Here is a 22405-nt window from a genome sequence, read left to right on the forward strand (position 1 = left end):
TTCCATAAGGGCATTATGATGTTGGAACTAAAGCCTGAAGTGCTCGTGTAATTATATATGAGCAGTAGTGTACTCTACTTGGTCGTACCCTCTTCACAACCAAAAGAAGTTTCATTCCTTTTTCCTACACTTTTGACTTTTAATAGCCATCACAGGAATCAGTCACTTATCTTTCATAGGCCCTTTAGATTTTGGCCCACCATCTTCTCCTTTGTCAAATTATTCTGTTTTTTACCTTTTCTTCTTACATAAGGCTCAAATGTATAAAGCATACATTATAGTTTAACTGTTTAATTATGCATATATTGGGATTGTGGCCGAATGATCTCAAATGCAGTTATTCTCTCTCACTCCAGAAAGGCCACTTGCAGTTGGGATTGAATTTCAGATTCCTGGATAGTATGGAGATATTTACTGTCTTGTGATTTAAGGAATGGATACTGAAAAGGGAAAGGTGGCCGAAAGACAAAGATTAAAGAGAAAAATTCACCCTCTTTACATCTTTACCCAGGGGGTGATTATTAAATGCTTTTTCTGAAGTACCAAAACAAGCTTTTTCTTTCAACATCTCTGTGTTAAGAGACCCTCAGACCTTTTTTTCCAGAATGTTTTGGAAAAAGTTCCTTGTAGAATTTAGGGTTTATTGAGAGGATGACAAGTCTATTGGAAGAAAACCATCTAAATTCATTTTGGCCTTTTCTGCAATTTTGTCATGATCTGTTTCCCAAGAAAATCACTTTTGTTTCTCCTTAAGTTCTTCTTTAGGAATTTCTTCTAGGTTTAATCACACAAAAATTTTATTGGAACATCCCTAAGGAGCTTTTATTTTTTCATTTCAGGCAAAGCATCTGCTTTGTTTTCATGGCACTGCAGTAACATAGGCCTATCCTTATTTTCAGTTCAGTCTTCACTAAATGGGAAGGTTCTGGTGGTGATATTGGCAGTGTCATTCCTCTGTGTGTGGCTTTTACAGAATCTAAAGGGCTGTACCTCATTTTGGGAAATCTGTCATTAGTCACATTTATTGGATAAACATGCAGGGTCAGCAGTCACTAAAAGTACATGCAGACAGAATTAGTTGCTGTTGCTTCTTTTTGAAGAAAACACAAATAAAATGGCTGTAACTACCTCTCTGAGATTTCAGACTAACAACTAAAAAAATCTATAATCCAGAGTAAAATAAAAGACTAAATAGAATCACTCACCAAAAATGTCTAACAGTATCTGAGCCTCATATAGGTCATCTTAATGAACTCCAAGACTCTCAGAGAAGGAAAAACACACCTCTGTTTATCCTTTTCAAAAGGTCACCCGCAAAAGTTCAACTATAAAAATAAATTGAAACCCATATCCCTATCTATCTTTTAATAAGAGTGAAAGATATTGTATGATCCTTATAAATGTTTTTAAGTCCTTTAGTTAACTCTCAGATTTCCTTTGCATCTAAGAAATGTAGTCTTTTCTAGACTTCTGTCTCTCTTAATTCTTCATCATTAAGAGAATCCATCAAATCTATTGCATAGGATTGGGAAAGTTTCCAAATTTTATAGCTGTCTTCTATCTTGAAGCCAAAATATTTTATGAGTCTCTTGGTTCTGATGTTCCTAACTCAGTTGAATGTCTGAGCATTTTAGATGAGAGACATTTTTATCATTTTGACAAAAATGGCAACTTGAATTTTAATGACTCCATCAAAAATTGATCAAGTATGTTGTTTCTGTGAGGCCTTTCGAAAAATGAACTTACTAACCAGCAATTCTAAAGACCCATCCATTTTAGCTTAAAAGCTCCCCTTCAGTTCAGTACATGAATTAACTGTTTATTCACATATGGCATCTTTTAAAAATGAATACAAATTGCAGTTAGAAATCTAGAACGAAGGTTTCCAATAGTAAGCCAACTTTTTGCAATTAATCATTCAATCAAACTATCAAAAACTGTACCCCTTATCCTCATTTTTTTTTAACAGCAAGAGTTACCTATTAAGTCAAGAAAGAATATTATTTTGAATGAAAATACTTTTGTAACTTCAATAATTTATTATCTTTGTTAAATAATATTTGAACATCTGTTGATAAATAGTTCTATGGAAGAGATGATTTTTTTTAATTAAAGGGATTTTTTCCACAACCCAGTTTTAAATTCTATAGTTATAAGTTCTCCATGTATAATGTTCATTTTTCTAAATATTTAGCAATAATTTTAGAGTAATACATTTTTAAACATCTATGATTATCATGGAAAAATTTTAAGAAGATAATATTTTATTGTAAATAAGTGAAAAATAACTCTCTCAATGAGACAGTTTTCTGAAAGAATATTAACAATTTTAATTGCTGAAATTGCAGTAGTTATAAATTGTCTTAAAACATGAGAATTAATCTTCCTAATCCAATCTATAGTCCTTTTTGCCCCGAATTCTGTCTCTGATATTTGAACATTACACTTGTCTTTTTAATCATCAGTGCTATTCATTATTATGTATACAGAAAAATCCATAGAAAGCAATAGACTCTTTTTTTAAGTGACTGTCTGCTGATGTTGACCTTTTATTGTACAAAGGTTATGAAATGCTAATTAAACTCTATAGTTGAAAAATAAAGTCCTAATTGCTTACTACCACTTCAGCAGATATTAACCACAATAACTCCCTTCAAGCTCTTAGCTGTATGCAAACTTACTTTTAGCAAAGTTTGTTAAATTTACAAACATTGTAGTGACTTGTAAGCCTGGAGTACTTTGATGAATTCTGAGAACGGTACGGTAGATGGATAGTGCATGGATCTTGCAAGAAGATGGGTAAATAGACATAAAGTATCATAAATATTAAGTTTATATTATAGGGAGCCTAAAATATGATGGACCAACCAAACTTAGGAGTCAGGAAAGTCTTATCGGAGGAAATACAGTTTGAGTGTGGACTTGGTGTATAGGATTAGTTATAACATGGGTAGTATTTTGTGATTTTTTTAAAGCTAACATTCCAATTTTTTATGTTAATACATACTATATAATTTTCACTTTTAAGGTTAGAACATATTGTTCTAGTCACCTCTTTTTCACTTAACCATTTTTCTGTTTTTGAACATTAGTTCTTTCCTATTCCTCAATTTACCATTATAAATATATGTGTATGAATATCTTTTAAAGTATATTTTTCATTAACATAAACCCCCAAAATGATATTGTTTGGCAAATTCTTCGGAGAATTTGACGTTGCCTTTCGTTCTGATTGTTTGGTAATTTCCTATTTATATCTTTGTATGTTAATTGAACAAAATGTTCACCACTGATTTGTACGTGAGTAGTACCCAATAGGATACCCTGCACAAACTGGGCATTTGTTATCTAGATGTTCAGTTCAAAAATGAGAAGAAATATTGTTTTTATATAGCCTAGTGCCTTCCTTTTTATCAAAAATATGTGATAATGCAAGAAGTTAATTAACTTATCCAAGAACAAAACAACAGAAAGTGTGACGAACTAAGATCTGAGCACACACAGACTGCAGGTCTTGTCATTCTATTTTCCTTTTGCTCAAGATTAAAATTATCTAAACCTTTTTCTTAAAACGTCATGCTTTCAGTTTAATATGAATTTAGGGAGCCATTTTTTCTATAAGTTTGTATCCAATATCTGAAGTGCTCACCCACTTTTAAAATTAGCCTCAAACTTACCAGATTTGATACTTTTCAAAGGTAAGCCCCCTCTATGACTACCAGCTGTATTCCAGGCTTTTGTGGAAACACTTCACTTACATGATCTCATTTAATTCTCATGTAAAATAGATGAGATCATTGGTGCTTAGGTAAAATGACTTTTCCCATAATCATAAAGCTTGTAAGTGATGGAGTCATAATTTTCAAATGCTGTTTTTTTCGTAGCACAATACTTATACAGGCTTGGCATCAGACAGATCTGTACTAAGTTCCATTTTACCTCTGGCACCATCCTATTCTAAAAATCTCATGTATGTCATGGACTAAGGAAAACATCTCCTAATTGGTTTATCGTCTTCCACATTAGCCATCATTAGCCAGAATAATTTTTAAATTGTTATAAGTTATTATAAATTATTATTATAAGTTATGTCAATTTGATCATGTAACACATTCTTAATTTGTTTCCCTCTTAGTCTCAGTTATTTGAGCTAAATTTAGAAGATAAGAAGTTAGCTAGGCAAAGAAGAGGGATAAGGATATTCCATGTTGAAGAAGCATCCTATGCAGAGGCCTCACATATCCAAAAGGCGAGTTGGTTTGAGGATTTGTAAATATAATTAGAGATTTTAAAGTTGTCTTCAAAGGGATATGGTTAATATGCATACAGCTTAGGGCATGAAGAATGGTGGGAGACAGATGCTTATGGGACTGTATGCCATATTAGAATTTTACATGTGACACACAATTTGATTTGCATTTTATAGAGATAATCTTTATGGTGGTGGTGAAATGAAAATATGGAGGATATGTTGTCTTGTGATAAGACAGGAGCATGGATTCCATTTATGAGGCTGTTGTATTAATGCAGGTGAGAGATAGTGAAATATTGAATTACAATAAAGGTAGTGAGGAATGAGTGCCAACAGAACTAGGATATTAAGATTATGAGTCAAGAAAACCTTATTGAAGATTGTAAGTCAAGAGAACCTTATTGATAAGATGAGAAAATTTTCATCCTAATTTTGAGTGTTCACTACCACTAAATTATTACATTAATTAAGAAGTGGCAGGTTGGGAAACCAACATATATTTTAATAAAACAGTCTCAAAAATGGTAACTTCAAGCCAACATCAGTATGAATACATGCACATTTTGAAACTATGTCTCTAACTTTCATTTCCATATTAAAATATATTTTCTGTTCAGCTTATCCAGTTTTGATATGTTGAGATAAATTTAAACATATATTGAGCTTACCTATAAAATAAATTAGAAAAAGTGTGCATAAGTGATTTACCAATTTGACTCCTATGAATTAAATTTCCAGTTTATTTCTTATTACTCACATCCTTTCTAGGGCTATCAATTCCCTTCTTTTTTTTTTTCTTTTGCAGTATGCGGGCCTCTCACTATTGTGGCCTCTCCCGTTGCGGAGCACAGGCTCTGGATACGCAGGCTCAGCGGCCATGGCTCACGGGCCCAGCCGCTCCGCGGCATGTGGGATCTTCCCGGACCGGGGCACGAACCCGTGTCCCCTGCATTGGCAGGCGGACTCTCAACCACTGCGCCACCAGGAAGCCCCTTCCCTTCTTCTTTGACATGACTTGGTTGAAGTTTCTTGTGCCTGTGTAACTTTTTATATAAATCAGAAAAACAGAGTTGAATGGAAAGACACTTATAAGGAGTCAGAGATTCTCTACTACAGATAGTGGCATGGCCTAGTGCAAATGACTGTTTACATCTGGGCCTCGGAAATGACATCAGATAACAGTGCTACCTGCCTCTTTAAGACTGTTTTGAAGGCCAACCTAAATAATGTGTAGAAAAGCTTTGAAAATAATAAAGTACACAAATAAAATATTAAACTTGGCTTTTATTTTGCTCTGAGCTCAGTTACACCTAGGCAGGACCATCAGGCTAACGCATGCAGTCACTAAAGAAGAAAATCAAATTGTGCTCTTGCTCAGAGACTTAGAGTTCAGAGTTCATAGAAAATAGTGAATTAATAGTAAAATTCAAATGCACATATTTTTAGAGTTATAAAGGAAGTTACAGTTCCCTTGGTCAAATGTGAACATCACAGACTAGAACATATTGAAAAAATAATTAAAACTGTACCTCCCCCATACACATCTGTGTTCGAGCAGAAACATATTGCTTCTTGATAGTCCTAAGGAATGAGGTAAAATTTCTCATTTATATTCAGTCTTAAGTATATATCCCCTTATAAATTTAGTGATGATACCTACATGTATTTATCTCATCACTTTGAAAGAGACCTCTCTCCAAGCAGAGCTGCACTCTGAGGGTGCAGGAAAATCAGTTTGCCTTTGAAGAAGGGCCAGCGTAAACCTGGCTGCCTTATTAGAGGCAGTCCTGTAAGGACAGTAATACTTGGAAGTATCCTCATGACCATCCCCTCCAACCTTAAAACCCACACAAGAATGTCATCTTGGGGAATTCCCTGGCTGTCCAGTGGTTATGACTTGGTGCTTTCCCTGCTGGGGCCTGGGGTTTGATCCCTGGTCGGGAACTAAGATCCTGCAATCCTACAAGCCGTGTCGGGGGGCAGGGGGAGGTGTGGGGGGAGAATGTCATCTTTGATATCCATATAGGATGAACTTCTCAGCAAACAATGAACTCACTGCCTCCAGGGCAGCCCATCCTCATGTTAATTGCATGTTCTTAATGTAGCTCTTATCCTTCACTTCAAATCATGTTCTCTGGCATTAACACCCCCTTCTCCCACCCCTTACAAAAGATATTTGAAGATATCTTCCCTCTACCTTACCTCTTTCCCAAGATAAAATTCCAGTTTTATTTTTCAACCATTTTTTATTTGCAGAGGTTGGGATTGGCCGTAGTTTCCTTGGGTATTTGTCTCCAGACTTTTCAGCAGAATTCAGAATGAGATGCACTGTATTACAGATGTGGTTTGATAAGGACCAAATAATTCACTGCAACTATTAAACTTGTTCTGGATGTTCCTTTTCTATTAATGAATGCTGAGATTGCAGCCCTGAAACTGTTGACCCTTAGGATCATGGAGACAATTAACACCTTTAAGTGCATTTCATATAAACTGTCTTTAAAGATCTATCCCTCACCCTGCACTTTAATAGTTTAGTTCCTGAATCTAAGCATCTTTACCTTTGGCTCTATTATATTTAATTTTGATGGTCTTGGCTCATCCATTAAACCTATGGAGTCATTTTTAAATCCCAGTTTTGTGTCAGTCATGGATTCACAGATTTAATAAGCACCATTTCTTATGTACTTTTGCAAGTCAGTGTCAAAATGCTGAACAAGAAAAGACCAAGGACAGCAGGGTTACTCTCTAATGAAATTATGTATCTGAAAGTGCTTTGCAAACACTATTTTATATTCATCTTTGGTTCTGTGTCCTTCTTTCTGTCTTTTATACATGCTACTTTATAATCTGACCTTATGTGGAATTCCTCCTGTACAGTCTTCATGGTTTCTTTAACTTTCTTTCCAATTACCTCTTTATCATCACATCATTTCTAATTGCATCATTTGGATTTTACTTTTAGGATTTTCTTCGCTTTTTGAGTCATCTTTTCTCTTAGAAACTTTCACAAGAGGTAACTTCTCTGAGTTTTTTAGTATATGATTTTCCTTTATTTGCAGTTGAAAAATTTTTAATTTGTATTTCTTGAGTATCTGTTTTATGTATCTGAGTGTGCTTGATGCTGCTGGGCATGCAGTTACCCATATGATGTTTCTGGACCTCAAAAAGCTTGTAAGACAATAGGAGAGCTAAGGCACATGATGTACCATTAGGGGTACGTCATAAGTGTGATACCTCTCACTCCATTCTCTTAGTTCTTCCCTGTATTTGTAAATGTGGCTTTAAGTCCTTCCCACCCACCCGCTCAAAGGAAGTACTCCTCATGCTTCTAGATATTTTCTGTACCCATATTGCCTATTAGCATGTTTGCAGTGGTTCCAACTTCCAATCTCCAGGTGGTCCTTGGTTCTTCTGAGATTGCTCCAAAATCTTCTTTTAAGCCACTGTGAATCTAATTTAAAATTGCTCAACAGTTGCCCAGGATTTACAGCCTCCTATTCAACTCATTGACTTTCGTCTAGTATATATGCTATAATGTTCTTATTGTGACCATTATAAAGCATGCTCAATCTGTCTACATACGTTTTTATTTATACAGTGTTCTCATATATACTCATGAGGGTGTGCATATTAGAAATATCTACTTTATCCATATATGCATAAAGTAGATATTTCTAATATACTGTGCATATATACTATGTAGGTATTTCTAATACACTGTATATCTAGTATGCCTGTGTGTGAGTTGAATTTACTTAGACCATAAATTCACTTCTTTGGATTTATAAATTTCAAGTAGATTTATTTTTTAATATAGTTTATTTAGCATTTTGAATAGAGCTTAAGGTAATGAATTAAAAACAAAGAAACAACCACTACCACAACAAAAACACAGAATGATTCCTATCGATACACACAGAATTTCCTCCCACTCTTTTAAACCACCTCATATTTCCCAAGCACCAGAAATCCATATTTTCTTTTATTTTTTGGCTAATACAGGTAAGAGCAGCTAGAGAGACTCTGTTCAACCTCAGCCCAGCAAGGCACACAGCAGTTGGATAAATTACCATATACACACTAGTGGTGCAAGTCCTAATTCTTGTCCCTTACAGTAATGCCACGGATGTGCTCTGGTACCCAACACAAGCAACAATGCTGTACTTTCACTGACTAACGGATTTAAGGGTTTTTTTTGTAGTTTTCCTGGAGACACTGTATTCAAGATGTAGTTTAATAAGGACTGAATAATTTACTGAAATTGTTAAATTGGTGTTCTGGATATTCCTTGTCTATTAATGAATGCTGAGATTGCAGCCTGATACTGTTGCTTCATAAGGGTTATTCCAAGACACATGATGTACCATTATGTAGATTCACATGCAGTTGTGAGAAATAATACAGAGAGATCCCTACATACCCTATACCTAGTTTCTCCCAGTGATACATCTTGCATAACTGTAATATAAAATCTAATAGCTCAACCAAGAAATTGACATTGCTCTAATCCACTGACCTTTTTCAGATTTTACCAGGTATACATATACTTGTGTGTGTTTATATTTAGTTTTCTAAATTTTTCACATATGTAGGCATGTATGAATACAGTCAAAACACAAAACGGTTCTATCACCATAATACCTCCTGCTATGCATTTGTACCCACAGCTGCCTCCCTCCCCCATCCCTAACTCCTATCGATTATATTTAATTTTAAAAGACGTGTACTCATGTATTACTTGTATAATGAGTATTAATAAGCATATGGGACATGTACTTTCTCATCTGCGTATTAAAAAATAATCTGGTTTCTACAGATTTCTACATGAGTCAGAATTTGAAGAGAGTACATGTATAATATATACATGTTTTGAAATTCTGTTAAAATGTGCTTTAAAAAATTTTATGTTCAGAGGATGTGTACAGTATTATGCTTTCATTATGAACTCATTTCTGATTGCACCTGCAAGAGGTGAGGTTGTAGAGGAAAGAAAAGAATGAAAGGAGAGAAAGAGAAGTGTGTGTGGAGGGGAAGAAGAGGTGAAAGGATGGAGGGAGGAAAAGTAGGGGGAGGATGAGAACCTGCCTATATAGAATGTCTAAGTAAACTGGTGCATCACTGAACAAAATGGTCAGAGATCAGATGGAGACAAAGCACCAATGCCAGTATGGACTAATGTTAAAAACTTGATATCTCAACCTGATATGAAACTCTGTTGGTACTCTGAAGAAAGAAGTGGAAAGAGGGCAGAATCAGGTAGAAATAGGTTGAAATGTAGAGGGTTTTGTTTTATATCAAATATAAAGCCTCTTTTTTTTTTTTGGCAAGTTATAGTATTTGGGCACTTGCACTCCTCACATCCACAAGTACGTGCATATGTGTAATACACAAATAACATTCAAAATGATGCTATGATGTAGGGATTATTATAACCACTTTAAGAGACAAAAGTTTTAAGTAAATCAAGAGTCACAGAAGACAGGCAGGCAGGGAAGTAATGGAAGGAGGGAGGGAAGGAGAAAGGGAGGGAAGGAATGGGGGTACAGGAAAGAAGAAAGGAGTGAAGGAGGAAAGAATGAAACACTGTATGTAGATACATATAGTTCAACATTGTATTAATAAGAACTTACTCATATTCTCTTAATTGAAAAAGATCATTACCAAGATGACACACTGACATGAAGATTATGTGACCATAGTATCTGTCTGCTGACTTTTCCCTAATCACTAAGAGCAACAAGAATGTTGCATTTTATTTTTCCCTGTGTCCAAGGGAACAGAGCAGGACTGACATTTATATTGTCAGAACAGACCGTGATCTAGGACAGGAAGAAGTAAAAGGACAATTCTCTCACTTCACCAAGGGATAAGATGTGCCACTCAAAGTTGTCTTTAGGAAAAAAAAAAATGTTTCCTGAACTTTGAAATTCAAAGAAATTTCAAGGAAACTCTTAGCAGAGAAAGTTTATCTTGTGAAGGATTTATACATTGAAGTATTTTTTGTTACTATTTTGGATTATTTTGGTTCTGTCATGTAAGAAAATATTAGTTATGCAAGGAAAAATACTTCATTAGCTCTACAATCTTCATTGGGCCTTATTTTACATTTATTTTATTTACTTTTGTATAAGACTTTTGCAAACAAAATCTAGTAAATAAACTTTAAGATTAAAGTCAAATTGGAATAATGCATTTGGTTTCTTCACTAAATCAGTTATTAGTTTAGTATCTGCTGTTTATCATGAAAAATCCATTATATTAAATTATCATTATTAAATTTAGGGAAGGACTCAGTTCCTTAAAAAAAAAAGCAAAGCCAACAACCACCTCTACCCACCCTCTGCCCCTTCCAAAAATGCCCTTCACCTTGGGTTGTATCTTGTTGAAATACAGCATCACTTGAAGTTATTTTCTTGAGTTGTTAACAGGAAATTGCAAATGCAGTAATAAAATTTTTAGGTCACCAGGATTTATGTTTTATTTAACTGCTGAACTCTTGCAATTAGAGGAAAGGAATGATTAGTTGTTCTCATTTACCATGTGACATTTACATTAAGGAATAAATGCTCTAGTGGTGCATTAATTTATTTATCATATGATCCTGGATGTGTATAATAATTTGTAAACATTTTCCTATAGCTAAGTACATGATATGACACTTTTATCCAATAACACAAATGCATTTCCATATTCAATCAGTGTCTCTAACTTAATTTTTAAATTAGGTTTAGCAGTGCTGGTGATGAGGCAAGCTTGCTTTAGTGATAGTATTTATCTGAATCCTTCTGAATATTTATGTATTTAAAAAACTCATTTATGTGAAGTGATTTCCAGGTTTTTTTGGTTTTTTTTGCGGTACGCGGGCCTCTCACTGTTGTGGCCTTTCCCGTTGCGGAGCACAGGCTCCGGACGCGCAGGCTCAGCGGCCATGGCTCACGGGCCCAAACGCTCCGCGGCATGTAGGATCTTCCCGGACCGGGCCACGAACCCGGGGACTCTCAACCACTGCGCCACCAGGGAATCCCTAGAATTGCTTCTAAGATGTTTTATTTCAACATACTGTCATGAAGAAAAGGAAATCTTTATGAGATCACACGGGAAAATGGCTTTATTAGAATCCCAATCTAAAATCTCTTGTTTTCGGCATTGTTCTTGCCAAACAAAATACATGGACCAAAAAAAAAAAAAAAAGAAGAAATAGCACCTTTTTTGGGGTTTGTTTACTATAGAATCTGTAATGGTTTTCTGAAATCCTCACTTACATTATGAGATATAAGAGCATTGATTTGGAGTGAGATGGCCCTGGTGGAACCTCCAGCTTTGCCAGGTACTAGCTCTATCCCTGCTTTATTTTGTATAGCATTGTATATGAATATATATTTATCTCATTTGATTCCTGAGAGAACTGATTTGGATAACACATTTATTTTAGTAGCTAACACATCGTAATTTCTTAATAAAAGATAGTATAACCAAAGAAAAATGTTACCATTAATAAATTATATAACCATACATATAAAGAACTTTCTCTGGGGAATTTCAATTAGATGGGATTGTATTAGTTTCTATGCTTTTCATGTTAAAATGAAGACAGAAATACCCTTGATCATCGATCCTTTTTTTCCCTTTTAGTTAGCATAATAATTGGAAGTACTTATAATTTGCTATCCTAATGCACTAATATAAAGTAATTATAAATTCACATTTATTCTTGCTGTAGTAGTAAATACTACCTCGTTACTACAGAGAAGGGAAAATAATCAGAGTTTCAAAAACAATGAGGTTTCTTTGGCTTAAACATTTTAGTTCTAAGAACTTATTATACTTATACCAGGAACTTAATATATTATTCAGTCACACATGTCCATGGATACATGGATGTTGGTTATACCATTTTTATAATAACAAAATCCTGGAAATGATAATTTTCAATTGGGACATATTATGAGCAGATTATGTTGTATTCATATGATAGACATTGACTGATGGAATGGATGGTGGTGATGATAGAAGGTAGAAATTGAATAATCGCCATGATATATTAAATGAAAGGAATAGGACAAAACAGCATAGAAAATTCTTATGTATGTATAAAAATCTACACATGCACACACGCTTATATATGCATGAGATATTTCTCAGAGGATGTTCTGAAATGTGAAATTGGTTCTTTCTGAGGGGGATATATCTTGCTTTAAAGGGTGATTTACTTTTACTTTTGGATTTCTTATATTATTACCATGTATATATAAATGTAAAATTTAGTTTAAAATATTCATGGAAGGAAATAAATGAAAAGGCAGACAATAGGTATCTCAGATGTTTGGCATATGATTGATTTATATCTGTGGGGGGGTTGTGTCTGATTTATTCTATAATTTTATAATAACATCTTTCATGATAAATATAAATTTTAAAGATAGATAGGATTGGTTCACAGATTCATAAAAATAACTTGAAATAAATAAAGTGTAATGTACTTTTATTCAAATTTACCATTTATCTGTATATTGATTTTTAGCATTTCGGAATAAATTCCATATTAATTTAGCAATAGTTTAACTTTCTTTTTGAATAAAGTCCTAATTATTGGGTATGTCAGGACAATGTAATCACCCTCTTAAATTCTGGCTTTATAAGACCATTCATACATCTTCACAAATGGAGATAGCAGTAACAATAAACGAAACCCGAGTCATCCTTGTGTCATCTTCTGTCTGTTTTTTTATTCTTACCCTTTGGAATTGTATCACTCCTCATGTTTGCCTCTGCAAATAAAATAAGCCATAGCCAAAATAAAATCAAAATGCTTTTATTCATTTCAAGAACATTTTTTAAAACAGCCTGTTTCTACATTAAAAATGACAGTGATTGAATGTCAGTTGGTACTATTATATACATCTTAGGGGAAAGAAAGTTAAATATTGTGTCTGATAGAGCTAGGTAGATTATTATTTAAATTGACATGGAACCCTCAGAAAGGTAGAAATCAGCAATCTGCTGACTTGAAGTTAAAATATAAATGGCACGTCTGTATTTTTTCCCTCGACATATGGGTTGACATAAATGGATTTTCCCTATTTAAGAAAAAACAGGGAACATGACAAAACTATTAGCTCCATGAGGGCAAAACTAATGCGATTCATTCACTGCTGTATCCCCAGCATCAGGTATCTGGTACTTAGTACGTGATGATTAGTATTTGTTGACTTACGCAATTTGTTTAACATTAGCCTACAAGTTTAATTAATTGAAATACAAAGAAAATTGAACTGTGATGTATCTTTTGATTGTTTAAACTGTTTTCAATTATGAGATAAGAAAATTTCCAAAAATGAAAAGCAGACTGCTGTCATATCTATTGGAATCAGAGCATATTGCACATTCCACTGGAAAGCCTTATTATGCAAATCTATTTAAATTCTGTTTAGTGATATTCCTGATAGAGTTTGAAATCGATCACACAGTTAACAGCAACTATATTTTTCAAAGATACTTCATAAGCATATTTTGATATACTTTTTTTGTGCTTGTCTCCTTTGAAGAGTCCCTGTAACCATTCTGCCAGGTGTTGGGAAGATATGTAGTAGCTGAGCACCTTACTTCTGTCACCATCCTCAGAATCAACTTTGGAGATGCTTTCACCCTGTCCGTCTTCTGCAGCAGCCAGGCCGAGTGCTGACTCCTTCTCAACAGTGAGGAACTCTTCAGACTCCAGAAGTAAGTTACTTGCATTCAGTTTGATCATTGGCCAGTGGGTTCGAAAACGCTTAGGGGAGGCTAAATAGAAATCTTGCAAATTAATATACAAATTAAAAACCAGCATTATTCATCACTGATTATTTCATTTATTTTTTGAGTCCTGTCTTTCTGGAATACAAAGTCTACCACATTGTATGTTGCTAACCTATATATTTATGGAATCTGCAGATTTTTTTTGAGATTATTTCACCTGTGTTATCATGACTCATATTTGCAGCCTTGAGGCATACACAAGGGAGAGATTAAAATAATAATGTTTGCACATGAATAAACAGATTCAGAATGACCAAGTATTTTCTCAAAGTTGCTTGGCTAATGAGTTATGAAGATGGAATAAAATCCCTGCTTTTTGATTCTTAAAAATCGAGTACTCTTTCCAGGCCTGTGATTTCTAGTGCTACATGGAGGGTAAGCGACTGGTGCTAGAAATAGCACTTTTCCTGATTGGTTGATTTACTGAATGATATGTTCTCTGTGTCATTGAAGGAGAGTTATGGCAGCCTATAAATATGCATATGGAAAAACTAAGGAAAAGGGAAATCACATGTATGATAATAAAATGAAAAAGAGGGACAGATTACAAATTATATAACATAATGTATTGTGTACTACCCAAAACCAAATTCCCAGCTACATGTTTATCTTTTGGCTTTCTAATTACTGGATAAATCAGGTAAACACATCAATTACATGACTATATTCTCAGGATTTAAAAAATAAAGACAATTTATTTGGAAAAGTTTAGACTTTCCTGGTCCATGTATAAGATTCTATCATTTTGCCATTTTTCTAGTTTATTTGGTTTAAATTTGACATGTTTATTTTTTTCCTTCTTCTCCCAAACACTTGATATAAGCATCCCTTGCTGCTGTTAAGGGTATATTTGTATCACAAAGTGACCACACAGAAAATGATTTTGTGTGCATTTGTATAGGGAGCAGAAGTTTGATATAGCCTAGATTGTCTCTCAGTAATTAGGTGCTTGGCAATTGAAATTTCCTTGAAGGGAATGGGTAGGAGATACTTAATAAGCTTAGTTTTATTTTGCAATATATTACAGCTTAAAATGCCAGCCACAAACAGGTCTGTGTCCTTAAGGGAATATAGAGACTGTTGTTAAGAATTTATGAATCAGGGTGCTACGTTGTATAAGATTTAAAACAGGCAGCCAGTATATCGTTGCTAGTGTACTCAAAGTAATATAGAAGGACTACTTTTAAGACATAAACAAAAGGATATATTAGGTTATATTGAGGTTAATTCATTATAACTATAACTGTAGCATAAAATGATGAGTTTGAGTATACAGAAGATAGATTACAAATCATTATTTTAGTGTAGGTTTTTTCTATGTATATTTTATTACTTTGTGCTCCTTTTGTACATGATTTATTCATTTCTCTTAAGAATTGCTTTCATGACTTTTGTCCTTGAGCTTTTTATTAAATAAAACAACTTGAGGAAGACATTCTAAACTTTCCACCTTTTACTTTTCTTAAGGAAATTGAGGATCATCTCTGAGCCTGAGGTGATTTCACACATTATGAAGATGTGGAATGTATTGGGTTTATTTCTTAAAGGCAACGTCACAAGAAATCCCAGAGAGTTTATCTGCCCAAACAATTAATTAGATAATTAATGATTTTTTGTTTTCCACAGATAAGGGAAACATTATTTATTTTTCTTTATCTAAATAAGCATCTGACTTTATGAAAGCTGTTAGCCAAGGGGATATATTTACTGACATAGATTCCCTAGTGTAAATCACAAGACTTTAGTGAATTCAACTACATTTTCATTTGCTAATAGCTATAATCAAGGCCAGAGGATTTACTTAATTAACCTGGCAATAGAAGGCTAAACAGAAATAATTTATATATTGAAAAGGACACTTCTGAGTTAATGCTTAATTCAATTTTTTTAATTACCAGTCCATTAGTCTGTAAAAGTAGAGTCTCGTTTTCCCTATTAATTTCTTTCTTTGGAGTAACATTAGGCTGAAAGTCTTGCATGGAATTAATCACGTTTAAAAAAGAGAAAGTAAATACATTCCTAATTAGATTCCTCAAATTTCAAATAGCTCATTGAAAATTCATAGCACATCCATTAAAATCCCTTTAAAAAACTAAATGGGATACTGGGAACTTTCTTAGTGGAAGCAAAAAATATGAATGGAGAAGTAGTAAAATATGGAGAAGTAGTAAAATAATGTGGGAATGGAATGCCTGTTTGTTATTAGTACAGGACAGTTGAGATGGTGGTGGTTGCTATGATGGTTATTTTTCTCATTGTGGCATCTTCAATTAGTCTTGGCCAGTAAGTAGTGCTTCTGTCTGTTTCTGCTGTTCTTGTTTAGCTAAAGCACAGATAAATTTAAAGGAAAAACAGTAATATCTGAATAGGAAATGTGCATGCCTGTGTAAATATATAGGTATGTATATATTTATCTAAAGATTGTTTACTATAGACATAACAGCAATGATAATAACTCTACAAGGCTAGTATGCCTTCTAAATATTAAGGTATCCTTAATGACATTAAATATATAATATTTAAAACACTTATTTTTCTGAAAAAAATTCCCCTACACTTAAGACTTGTAAATTATCAACTCTGATAACATTTATTGACAGTGGCTTAGCCCCTCATCATAATAATGACCAACTTATAATCATTTGACACTTTCTAGTACTTTTTAATAAACATTAATTTATTTGATTATTATATTATTTCTATGAGGTAGCTTTAAAAATGTGAATATGCTCTCAACCAGTTTTCTTTTATGCTTAATATCTTTAGGTATGTATGTATATACTTGAAATCATTCCAGATTCTTGAGCCACAAAAACATAGATAGAGAATTAGTGTTATTGATAGGACAAAGTAATATGCTAAAGTGGTTACATGAATTAGGTTCAATAATTCTGACAGGTAGAGCAGAGAGTAAACACGTTATATCATGCAGTGCTCATTTTAAAAGAAGGGAGAATAAAAAATTTCTCAAAGAAAGCAAACTTGCTAATGACACTCACTTACATACTTAGTGCCAGTTAATTCCAAATTGATATACCTAATCACCTAAGTGCCTTAATCTAACATGTTGCAAGTTAAGCTCTTGGCCATCTCTACAAATACACTCTTTTGATGGATTTGAGCTCAGTAAATGACATCATCATGTACCAGAAAAAATAAGAAACCTCTTTTCACCCCTCTCCTTTATTCCACAATTTGGTCACCTAATCTGGTCATATTTCCCTACCAAAATTTATTCTTGAATTCATCCACTTGTCTTCATTTGGGACCATCAGTACCCTGGTCCCAACTACCATAATTTCTCCCCCGGACTACTCCAGAGGCCTCCTGAATTACCTGCTCACGCCCACTGATGCATCTATTCTGTCTGCTCTCCATAGAGAGCTTTAAAAAATACAAAATTGAGATGACACACCTCTCTGAAGACCATTCCCCTTAGAACATTCACCAAGTTTCCTTTCCTGGCTTACCACACTCCCATGGGTTAGCACTTTTTTAAATGCCTCCAACTCATCTTTCCCTGCATTCTAGATGCAGAGGCCTTTCAGTTCCTCTTTCCTGTCATGTGACCTCCAATGAGGTCTTTGTACATGGTTGCTTCTCCCTAAGCAGATCACCACTCCCATCTCCTTTTTGCCTAGTATATCAACACAGTAGTTGCTTCTTGAAGGAAGCTTTTCTTGCTCCGCCTGATGAGATCATCCTTTTATTATTGGGTTGGCCAAAAAGTTCGTTTAGGTTTTTCTGTAACACCTTATGGAAAAAACCCAAATGAACTTTTTGGCCAACCCAACTATATGGTCTCATAGCACCATATAACTGTAATTCATTAACATGTTATATCTCTTTGTACAGTTGTCTGACTAATACTGATATCCCTTCCAGATGGAAAGCACTATAAGGTCACAGTCCATGTCCGTTTTGTTCAACATTGTGACCCCTTTTTTTCCTTTAGGCACTGTGAACACAGGCATAGAGTTCCCCCCCAATCCCCCGCCACCCCGTGTGTGTGTGTGCGTGTGTGTGTGCGTGTGTGTGTGTGTGTGTGTGTGTGTGTGTGTGTGTTTTAAGAGAGAAAAATCCCTGAGATCCGAAAAAAAAAAATTACTGGAGTATCAGGGAGAGAAAATTATAACAGACAGGAACTGTTACTGGAAAATTAGTACTTAAATTTTGCCTTTCTGCCAACTTGGGTTTTTTGTTATTGTTATTTTGTTGTTTGCCTTTCTTTAGTGACTTATTGAGACAGTTTTCCCTACAACTGTCATGACATTTATTATAAAGTTCCTGAAACTCTGATTTACCTGACAAGAGCCAGACTTCTTTATTTCTAGAACTAATAGCATTGCAAATAGTGGCATAAACTTATTTTACTTCTATACTAATAATGGTAAGTGTTAAATATGAATGTTCAAATGTTTAAATATGAGTGTTAAATCCAAGGCATTGGTTGGTAAGATACAGGAAGCTTCTCTCTATCATGTAAAACATGAGCATTCTTTTGCTTTTATTTTAGAAAACAAAGATTCCAAGGACATCAACTGGAACAAAATTTTTAAGTATCAACTATTAGATCTCTTCATTTGTTTTTGCATTTTTTTTGGTCAGAGATTGACCCCAACTTACTGCATGCTCAACATTCACAGCAGGTGTCTGAATTTTCAGTGCCCTTATCCTGTCACCCTCTCCCCGTTTTAGCCTCAGCATCATTCTTCAGTGTCTTGTTTTTTAATAAGTGATGGATCAAGACCCTGTCCTTGCTGTTATGAAGCAGGTACAAATGAATCCGACTGAAATTTTTGTCTAAAAATAATTATAAATCAGTAGGAGAGGTAAGAGTATTACAATGCAGAAAGAACTAGCAAAAGATAAATAGTGATGAAAAGCTACACATAGTCATGTTCAGTGTAAAAAGAGCTTACCTGCATCTGAGATTATGCCAATGTAATTATTACCAGAAGTAGATTTTGTCTGGGCTTCAGAGATAGGTTTCAACCTTGGACTATTGTTAATGTGCTGATGTGTTGTCTCATTTAGGTAAAAATTCCAGAAGCTAGAGAGATAATGCAAGTTCTCCCCAAAGCCCTTAAGTACTGACACCAAAATTTAAAATGTCTTAGCTGGCAATATTTGACTTAGAAAAGCCTCTGCACTTTCTGCCTACTGTTAGTGTTGGCCCTGTGAGTTGCTAACACTACAGCTCTTACTGTGAGGAGTCCTGGGAAGTGGTCTGAATAAATGCTTTGCTTTAGGAGATAATGATTACTTTACATTTAGGACCAGAAGAAACTGATGTCATGTGGAGAGTACTCCTGGCAACTGACATTAGATGCACGGCAACAGTCTTAATTGCAGAGCATTGGCTATGAAACCCATTGGAAAAAATCCAATTTGTATGGACCCAACCTTACCCAGTTTATTGTGATGAGCACCCTGTTCCACTGACTGTGCAGTTCACCTCCCTTATATCACTGTGCTCTGCACTAGGGTATTTTAACATATGTCAGATTTGGAATTCTCTGGGTAAACCGAGGCATCTCTCCATCAATATTCAACAGTGTGTGGGAGACTTTACAGAAAAGGAAAAAATTGGCAGTACAAAGACTTCTTTTAGCAAAAAATTCATGATTTACCATGGGAAGAAACTCACAGACTGTGAGAATATGTGTATGCTATATTGGTCATAAACAGTAACTTAATATTGCTAATGACATAATATGAAGGGAGGAAATAGTGAAATGTATGCTTAGAACTACATGTAAAGATGTGTAAAACTCAGGGACTTCAGAGACATATCATTACCAGCTGAAAACATTAATAATATAAGGAAACCTAGAGACTTGATTTTGAAAACTGCTAACTTAGATAATACACTTAACTTAGATAATATGGTTTTGACACAAAAGTATTTGGTACCTAGGATGTTTAAGAGCATCAGTGGTGCTAAAGATATTTTATCACCTAGAGGGGATAAATAAAGCACACCATTGGGGATGCAGACAAGCAGGAGGTGATGTTTATGACAACCTCTTCCATCACCCCTGGTTACATATATAAAGCTGGATGGATGATGACTGTGACCTTGCAGGTAGCTTGATCTCATTTGTTTAATTAATTAATGGACTATTAGGAATGTTAAAGGTATAACTTACTTGACATAAAACACATTTTCTGTGTATTTATATGGTAAAAGATCAGGTGCATAAGATTTGGCAACTGAGGCGAAAGCTCTGTTGCTGAGGTAAAAGCAACTTTTGTTTTAAGCTGTCTATTCTTCTCAATGTCGGGCAATTCTAAATCCATAATAAGAATCTGGCTTTCTTTTTGATCACTTGCATGCCAATATGGATTACTATGCTAAATCCTGAAGCCTTAACATACTGTTTAATATCTGGAAAACAAATTACCTTTTAATACCTGCTTACTTTTTTATGTCTTGAAGATAGAGTTCTGTTACAGGAAAATGAGTGCCTTTTAGATTATTTCAATACCTACCACAATAATGATTCTAACACAGAAATAATCCACAATTGAAAACATGCATTCATTATTTTTAAAGAGACAGAAAGATACACTTTTCTGTAATAAGAATTCTCTACTCAAAGGAGAGGACTGAAAAGGAAATTCTGACAAAACATTTTATATGTAATTTAATAAAATGTTTTCATTATATCAGGGTTATATTTTGAAGCACTTTTCAATATTTCTTATATGTGTCTTGAAATGAAATGGTAGAATCTCAAAATTTTAGAACAGGTTTAATTAAAGGATGACTCTATATATAACAATTACAGTGATAATGAGCGGACCTATGTCATTCATGGATTTTATTGATGCAGTTATATGTAAATATCCTCAGTCTGGAAACTGGTATCCAGGAAATGAGTGACATAATAGTGAGCCTGGCAGACATCCAACATCTGAATCACTTCTTGGATTTGTCCTCTATGCATCCTAACATACAAGGAACTTTTATTAAAGGTATAGAGAGATTCTTTAAACCTCTTCAGCAATGCTCTGCTACATTTTATTGGTAGTTTCACGGTGGTATTCCTGATTTCTAGTACCTGGGGAGAAAATCCATATATATGACTCCTCATGCAGTTGTGCAAGGATATTTATGAAAAGAGATCTATACTGTTCCATTATGAAAAGTAATGATAAATAAGGAAGATATTTAAGAAAATGTCAAGTAAGAATCTAGCAGTCATTAAGTCTAACTTATCCTTACCCAGTCTTGTTAGTATCCTTATCATTATTTTTGCCACATGATACCCATGTGACAGGTAATATTTTGTTCTCATATATTTCAAACCTCAGAAATTATCAAGTCTGTGCTCTAGACTCAGGCAGGTGTTTTTCTCAAATAGTTATTTTTTATGCTTTTGTTTCACAGGCTATTTCTTGAGTCACCTTCAGAAATGTCTAGATATTAAGAAAACAGTAACTGTAGTCTACCTACTCCAAATAAACCAAAAGACCACTTATTTATACATTTTGCAATGCACTTTTATGCAAGATACTCGTATGAGAAGTAGCAAATATAAGGGATTTACTTTAAAAATACACAGATCAAATACATTAAAAATAATAAGAATGGCAATTCCAAGGCACCAGAAATCTTTATGAGGAATGGTTAGTTATAGAGATTTATATCTTATTTCTCTTTTTCGTATTTGATGTGTTTTGATATTCTACAATTCCTTGCAAATTAGTAATCTTTGCTTAGGACGTATAGGAATTTTCACTTCACTAGAATGTAAATTAACCAGCATTTCATAATCATTCTGAATAAATAGAAGTTTACTAAAAAATTGAAAACAAGAATAAACCTCATAATGTTTGATTAAATTTATACAAGTTATCTTGTATCACAAAAACAATGATGTAATTTAATAATTTAAGTGATTAAGTAAATTCCAGAGCATATAAAAGGATCTCATGCAAGTAAAACATAAAAACAGTATAAACATACAACTAAAAAAGTAGATATTCCATGTTCATGGAGGGGAGGACTCAATATTGTCAGGATGCCATTACTTGCCAACTTGATCTATAGATTCAATGCAATCCCAGTCAAAATCCCAACAAGTTATTTTGTGGATATTCATAAACTGATTCTAACATTTATGTGGAGAGGCAAAAGACCTAGAATAACCAACATAATATTGAAGAAGAGCAAAGTTGGAGGACGGATGATACCCAGTTTCAAGTTTTACTGTAAAGCTTCAGTGATCAAGAAAGTGTAGTATTAGTGAAAGAATAGGCAAATAGGTCAGTGGACAGGCAAACAGAATAGAGAGCCCAGAAATAGACCCCCATAAGTATAGTCAACTGACCTTTGACAAAGGAGCA

The 22405-nt window shown here is 34.2% G+C and overlaps 1 protein-coding gene across 5 annotated transcripts in view; it reads left to right on the top strand.

The window, feature by feature from the left end:
* The window catches only part of LRFN5 (leucine rich repeat and fibronectin type III domain containing 5), a 258215-nt gene that overhangs the window by 105481 nt on the left and 130329 nt on the right, over positions 1-22405 (top strand). For 4 of the 5 annotated variants that reach the window (XR_009563113.1, XM_060294775.1, XM_060294774.1 and 1 more), the window contains one exon: positions 13801-13975. The exons of the other annotated variant lie outside the window; for it this stretch is intronic. The gene's annotated coding sequence lies outside the window, so the exon portion shown is untranslated. The remainder of the gene's footprint in view (positions 1-13800; positions 13976-22405) is intronic. 5 annotated transcript variants of the gene reach the window in all.

Source organism: Globicephala melas, chromosome 2 (genome assembly GCF_963455315.2).
Source record: "Globicephala melas chromosome 2, mGloMel1.2, whole genome shotgun sequence".
In the NCBI taxonomy this organism is placed as follows: Eukaryota; Metazoa; Chordata; class Mammalia; order Artiodactyla; family Delphinidae; genus Globicephala; species Globicephala melas.